The 7,637-nt window shown below is 33.4% G+C and overlaps 1 pseudogene; it reads left to right on the forward strand.

Moving 5' to 3' along the window:
- Positions 1–757: 757 nt before the first annotated feature.
- On the forward strand, positions 758–862 carry LOC117701094 (U2 spliceosomal RNA; annotated as a pseudogene).
- The last annotated feature ends 6,775 nt before the right edge of the window (positions 863–7,637 follow it).

A 7,637-nucleotide genomic window follows, 5' to 3' on the forward strand; every position in this document is an offset into this window, starting at 1 on the left:
GTCAGTGGACAACTTTTGGGAGTTGTTCTGTTGATTCACTAAGGGAGTTCTAAGAATATAACTCAGATTTATTAGTGACAGTCAGTGATGGGTATCTTTATCAACAAATCATATGCACTGTGATATGAGCACACCAACGCACACATATTTAATTAACTAATAAAATAAATTAATGTAATAAAATATTTAATGTAAAAAGGCATTTGAAAAGTCACCTTGAACTCATGTTTTAAAATAATTATAAATTGGGCATAGAGAGATAAAAATGACACAATAGCAGAAAAAATACAATTCTCATGTGTGTATGAATAGAGACAAAATGAAGATATAAAATTCAGTGTAAGAAAATTTAGTAAAATCAGAGGGAATAACGTCATTAATCAATATAAACTTATCCTTATAGAATAGCAATAAGAATTAGGGTGCTGCACTGACTTATAAAACAGATGTATGAAATGGCTATTCACCACGACAAAAGAAAACTGTGTAAAGAAACTCAAGCACATAAGCATTAGTTGAGAACTAATTCAAGTTAACGCAGCTGAACAATCCCAGTGATTAGATGTCAATGCTCTCCTATTTGATCTCAAGATTCAACTCAGTCTCATAAATCCTAGCTGTGTTCTTCTTCTAGAAAGAGACAAGACTTTCAAAGTCTATATGAAAGTCTAAGAAGCTAGAATTAAAAAGAAAAAAAAAAAACAACTTGAAAGAGATGCATATTGGAAGACTTACACTACCTGATCTGAAAGTTTCAATCGCTTCTTGGCCTTTTGGCTAAGATCAAGTGTAGTATCTGAAAGTTTCTAAACTTTTGTAGTTAACAAAGGACTCTGGTAGTATTATGAGAATAGTAACTTGTATCGATGGTATACAAGAGAACGATTAGAAATGAATACACATGCAGTATTCATTGATTCTAAGACAAAAATGATTAATTGAGGTTGTTGCTCAGTTTTATGGCTGTATTGTAAAATATTTTAGAACAAAAACTGACAAAGAGATTTGCAGCAACTCCTGCACATCTGTAAAACACTAAGGTGCTAGGAACACATGGCAGAGGCTGTCACTTACTTGCAGACCTCAAGACATAAAGAGAAGGAGGAAAGGCTTTAGGGAGCACACTCAGTAACTTTGTGTTTCAGCTAGTTCCTAATTCCAAAAGTTTCCACAGCCTTCCAATGTAGCAAGATTTACTGTCAATGCCTTGAGTAAATATGTGAGATGGATGGTGGTTCTGAAACTCAAAACTTGCAAGAAAAATGTGTCTTGAGTTCTGGATGCAAACGAAGTGCAACAAGTTTGTGCTGACCATAGAAACCAGGATGTAATGCATTACGGGCAAAATGTATCTGCAATATCTTCAAACTCCCCAAGTCAACAAAACTGTAGGAAACTAACTTTGCAAGGTGTGATAAGAACAAACTTATTATCAGATGCCTGAAAAGTTAGATTTCCTCAGAAGTAAAACTTTAACATTTCAAAATAAAATTTGAAAAATGAATAGACCAACTTGTGTAGGAATATTTACACATCTGTCAAGTAAAATCTTTCAAAGCATAAATAAAATACTTTTCCAAACAACCCAATAAAAGATGGGCAACTAATTATAAAATATATTGAAAAGAGACACATTTATATATCACCCTAAAATTGTTAAGTGCAAGAAAATATATGTGTGTGGTTTCTCATCTAAAGGATGCAAATTAATACTCTAATTAGGTTCCACACACCATCAACACATTGCCGAATGGTAAACATCTAACAACAAACATTCTAAAGAATAAAAAAAAAAAAAGAATGTTGAGCATCTAATTATCTTACCAAATTTTTATGTCCAAAGAAACTCAGGGAAGAGGAGTGGAGAATCTGTTTGGAGTTAGGATCAGTGTGAAGTTCCACAGAGAGGGCCAGTGAAGCAGAACATCAGAATGAGAACATGAAAGAAGTTAGAAAACAGAAAGATACCCTTCATTTCCTGGGTTAATGAGTCTGTAGAGCTCGACTTTCAGCACATAGTATGACCATCTTGAAACAAGTGAACACAGAGGAAGCAGGTTAAAAGTTGGAGTGAAAATACCATGGAATAATGTTAAATGAAAAGTGGATAAAAAAAAACCCATATTTTAAACCCTTCAATAATATACACTGCCAAAACACAGTAGTAGAACAGTAAAGTCAACTTGCAAAAACTATCTCGCAAGAATAAAAAGTCAAGACTGTTTCAGGTGTGAGGAAATAACTAATAAAAATGGAGTTATGGAGATAAAAGCAATGTTGACAGTGCTAGAGCCAGGATTTAGAAAAGTCAGATACAACAAAGAGAACACATGAAAAAGCTTAGGCAGTGGTTAAAGACCCAGAAACATTTGAAAACACAAACACACTAAAAACAAGCACACACATGCAGACATGCATTCACATGTATACACAGACACACAGAGACACACAGAGACATACACATGCATATGAAAACACACACCCAGAAACACATAGACACAGACACACACAGATACCTAAGCACATTCACCAACACACACACACAGGAGGGGTGGGGAGAGAGAGAGAGCTTTATATTGTTTGATCTTGAACAAATGTGAACAAACTAAGCCTATTTGTAAGTATTGATGAGTATTTATGTGTAAGAATAAAGTATAGAAAACAGAGAAGAAAACATAGATTACTGAGCAATAGATGCACCAGCAATTACAGAGTAAACAGAAACTTTGGAACTGATCAAAATGACAGTTAAATAGCAAGCCTGAGGATCTACATAAAATACTATGAACTCACAATTAGAAATCAGTGTAGTTTAGTCATTTTAAATAGTAATGTAGAAGATCTTGCATTTGTGTAATTGTATGTTTGAGAACAGTTTTATACAGGTATGTACATATGTATATTTGCACAGAAATGGGAGGATGAAAGAATAGCATGGTCATCACCATAGGAGAAGGAGATTGTGTGCAAAGTTGGTAGATGTAAGCCAGGATAGGGAAGAATATTTTAAATAAGGGAGCCTGAGCAAGAAGAAAGCTAAAGCACCCCATCTCTTCCAAAACTACATTGTTCCCCACAAAATTTCTGGCAATGAAACTATTTGTGTAAAAGCACACATTCTATCATTTAAAAAAGACTTACTTGTGTTACACATTTGTGTGTGTTCATGAGTGTATATAAGGTACCACATGTATACAGGTGCCAAGGAAGTTAGAAAATGGTACCAGAACCCCGGTAACTAGTGTTATAGGTGGATTTTGAGCCACCTAATATGGGTGATTAACTGAATCTGGGTCTTCAAAAAGAACAGCAAATGCTTTTAACCTATAAGGCATGTCTCAATATCCTTGATTTTTTTTATATTTCAAAATATTTTATTTGTGCTTTTTCTCTTCTAATTATAATAATACATTTAAATAATTATTACTTGTAAATCTAATATAATGATAAAGTACTCCCTGTCTTATTTCTTTTTTATTTTGTATTTTATTAATCATTCTATTCATTTGCTAATGAAGACATAGTATTTTGGTCAGACACTTGACTATTTCTCTCAGGAAAACAAGTTCATAGAAGATACTTAGCTATACCTCCTTTTGAGAGACAGTATTAAAACTTTCTATTTGGTTATACATTAAAGTAATATGTGTTGCACTGTTTCTGAGGGGACTAGAAGCTGGCACGTAATGGGCAAATCACTTATTAATATAGTGGGATTTGGGGGCAATTTAGCTGTGTTCAGATCCTAGATCTGTCATATTTCAGTGAGCTTGGAACCATTATTTTTTCAAAAGCTGTAGTTAAAACTATTTCATTTATTGAATTATTTTAATAGATAAATAAATGAGTACGTCATTCAGCACAGTATATAATAGAAACTGAGCACTCAATTAAAAGATCATGATGCCCAAAATAACAAAAATATTGGTGCAAAAGTGATTGAGTAAAGAGACAGATTTCCAGGTCTCATGTCTGTGTTATTTGTCCACATGTAACTCTGGAAGAAAACCTTTTGTAGGTTTCCTATGAACAATGAGCTAATCCAGGTCCTTGTTCTTTCCAATTCAGTACTATTAAATTTAGTTCAATAATTCTATTTCTATTAAAAGTTTTAAGAGATAGTTATTCAGATGTAATAAAAATGTCCTGACATAACTCTATTCCTGGTTAAAAAATTCATATTCATGGAATCAGAATACTTTGTATAGGATATGCGGTTCTCTTAGCTTCACTTACCTTCCTCATCAAAAAGTAATTTTTATTAGATTTAAGAAAAACAAAATCACACTGTTCTTAGCATTCTGTTCATAATTATCACATAAATAGCATCAGCATTTAAAATAATTGTACAAAAAATGTGTAATGGTTTGTGTATCTGAAACTTTGGTTAGTTCTCATCTCTGCATTCTGAGCCAACTTAATTTTGCTAATTTCATACTCAAAACTCCCCCAAAATATACTATACAGAATAGTTTTTTAAATATAATTTCTTTTTGTATAATCGAAATATTTCCCTGAGACTTAACACTGAAATTCTGACGTATTTATGTTTTAATGAATGCTGACACATTCATGGCATTAAGATAATATTAGATAAAATATCATATATTTATAAAGATATATACATATATATTAAAGTATAAACCATTATATTTAAACTTCACTTACATTTAGCATTATATACATAGTACATATAGCATTTATATGCATATATAATTAACATTTAAAATTTTTCATTTACCTTATTTTCCAATCTTTTAGGAAGCACTTTTTACTCCTAACTCACAAGCATCAGTGCTTACTTCCCAGGAGAATAAAGTGGGTTAATAAATAATCCAGTTTTCTTCTGGCCCCAACTTTTCTGTTCCATGGACTTGTTCAATGTCTCCGGGACTCTGAATTATTTTATATGCTGGCTGGTCTCTCTCTTCGGACAGTATAGTTATTCAGTGTCTGGTACTCTATAGTTATTTTAAATGATGGCAGGTCTCTCCCTACAAATAGTTTAGTTGGCGTGTGACATCATTGTCTCTGCTATGTACCTGTGTTGAGAGGCTTAGTGTCTAACCACATGACTCTAAATAAAAATATGAATATGATGTTAAGATATTAATTGTTGAAATATATCTACCATTGAGAGAGTTCACAGTGAGAAAGAACAACTAAGGGAGAAAATCAATGTCTACACTGCAGATCTGAAGATGACAATATGAATGGACAGCGCATATAGCGAGTGAGGCTTAAATATAAGCAAATGTTGCTGTCACTTTCTCCATCACTATTACTAATTGGAATTATGCATGTGTGTTCATATCACCAGTCATAAGTTTCATATAATATAAATAACAGTTGAAAATGCTTCCTACAAAAGGGGTGGCTCAAACAAGACGTGTCTCGTGAATTGGCTGGGCTCTTTGGGAGAGACTCTGAAATCTTAGGAGGTGCAACCTTTTTGAAGGTGGGGCTGAGGTTTTCTAGCCTCATTCTACCCTGTATCTCTCTCCGTCTCTCTCTCTCTCTCTCTCTCTCTCTCTCTCTCTCTCTCTCTGTCTCCTTGTCTCTTCCTCTCTGTCTCTGTCTCTCCTCTCTCTTATTGATGTGAGTCAATGAAATGTGACCAACAATCTTCTTATTCCTGTTACCGTGCCATTGCCATGTCTTCTCTTCCCATGAGGACTCTACCCCTCTGAAGCTATAATCTAAAATAAACTACTCATTAAGTTCTTTTTTTTGTCATTTTTTTAAACCACATCAACGACACATACCTGATACCAAAGATCAACAATGCTAAAATGGCTTGTTGCATAGAAGTTGGGACTAGAGAAGAAAGCCACCCATGACACAGTGCCAACTATCTTTTTTCCAACTATTCCCATGTTTTCCCATTAAGATAAAATGGTCTTATCAAAATATGACCTTTTCACATATGATGATTTATTTTGTTAATTTAAATAGTTTTGCTATTTTTAAATACAATTCCATTTATTTTAACTAGAAACTAAATCTGTGACTCTTTTTCAATGTTTTATAGCTTTACATACTTTTCTCTATAACTGTGATTCTTGAGAAAACTAAGGAAATATAGTTTGTTTTAATAAACTTGATTTAGCATGCCAATAAACTCAACAATGTGTTGTAAAAAATAAATCAATCTTGGATAGAAACCAAAAACATAATTAGACTGATGTGCCCCTGGCTCCTGTATCACAAACCAGACATTTCATAATTCTTGCAAGGATTTAACACTCCAGCAGCCAGAAAATGTTTTTCTGTTTAGGACAGAAATTTTGCATTGTTTTTCTTAACAATATGAACCAAAATTTAAAAAGATAATTGCAATATTGGAGTCTTATAGATTAGCATAACTGTAGGACTTTTTCCCCTTCTCATTTCCCATACCATTAACTTTCCTATCATTTTCTCCATTAGATGAAAATCACATAAAGCATGGAAAAGTTAATAGGGAAATGCATATCTATCTATCTAATATTTGTTGAGATTTATTTCACTTAAAGTGTCATTATGGATAAGAGTACTGGCAGAAACCATTGACTTATCTTTGGAATTTGTTCACAGTAAGAATAAAAATGAACTGGGTAGATGGCATCCTGAACAAGAATGAGTCTGAATATCTAACACCCTTATAAAATACTGGGCATGGCAATCATTCTCACACCTTTAAGCATAACACATGGAGGGAACTTTGTTGGAGCTTGGTGTTTGCCAGTTCAGCTTCAAATCCAAAGAGAGTCCAGATCTGTGAAAAATTCAAAAGGAGATATGGAAAGACACTTGACACTATCCTCCAACTCCACATATCTGTTTACATGTATACACAGAACTCCTCACCCCACACACACGTACACATATGTACATACATTGCACATACATGCACAAATGGAGAAAAGAGAAAGAAAAAACTAAATCAAAGTGCAAAAGCCCTAGTGGAGTCAGATGTATCCTGAAGTCTAAATGAGGATGCTATCAAACAAATCAGAATACTAATGATAATTAGTTCACAAAAATCCATAATCAATGGTTTGGATCCAGTCTTTGTCAAAAACTTCCTATGAAAAATTTTGGAATTAGAAAATAATCCTAATTTTTAATGAAAATACAAAAGACTCTGAACAATGAAAACAGTTCTTGCAGAAAGTACTGCTAGAGGTGTCACAGTGCCCAACCAAGGCTATGTTACAGTGGGATAGCTGTAACAAATGGGTATTTTATGGGTAAAGATGATCAAAGCCTGCTCTTGGAAATAGGCAGGATTTTCATTCAATGATGTAGGAAAGCCTGGATATCCACTTGCAATTAATCTCCACAGTTCACATGTGCAAGCACACACACACACACACACACACACACACACACACACTCACATCAAAGTCTCTATTTTAAAACCAGAATCACTAATAATTCTAACAGAAAACACTTTAAGACTTCTGCATTGCCTAGAACATTTAGAAAAGTACTATTATAGAACAAGAAATATATAAAAGGACTGAAAAATAGGTTTACATGTAATTAAGAAACTTCTATAGAGCAAAAGATCAAAAACTAAATAGAAAGCTGAAGAATGAGAGAAAATCTCTGAAAGCTGTACTTAAGTCAATTAATTTATATCTAGACTGGCA

The sequence above is a fragment of the Arvicanthis niloticus genome, chromosome 1 (assembly GCF_011762505.2).
Source record: "Arvicanthis niloticus isolate mArvNil1 chromosome 1, mArvNil1.pat.X, whole genome shotgun sequence".
NCBI lineage: Eukaryota > Metazoa > Chordata > Mammalia > Rodentia > Muridae > Arvicanthis > Arvicanthis niloticus.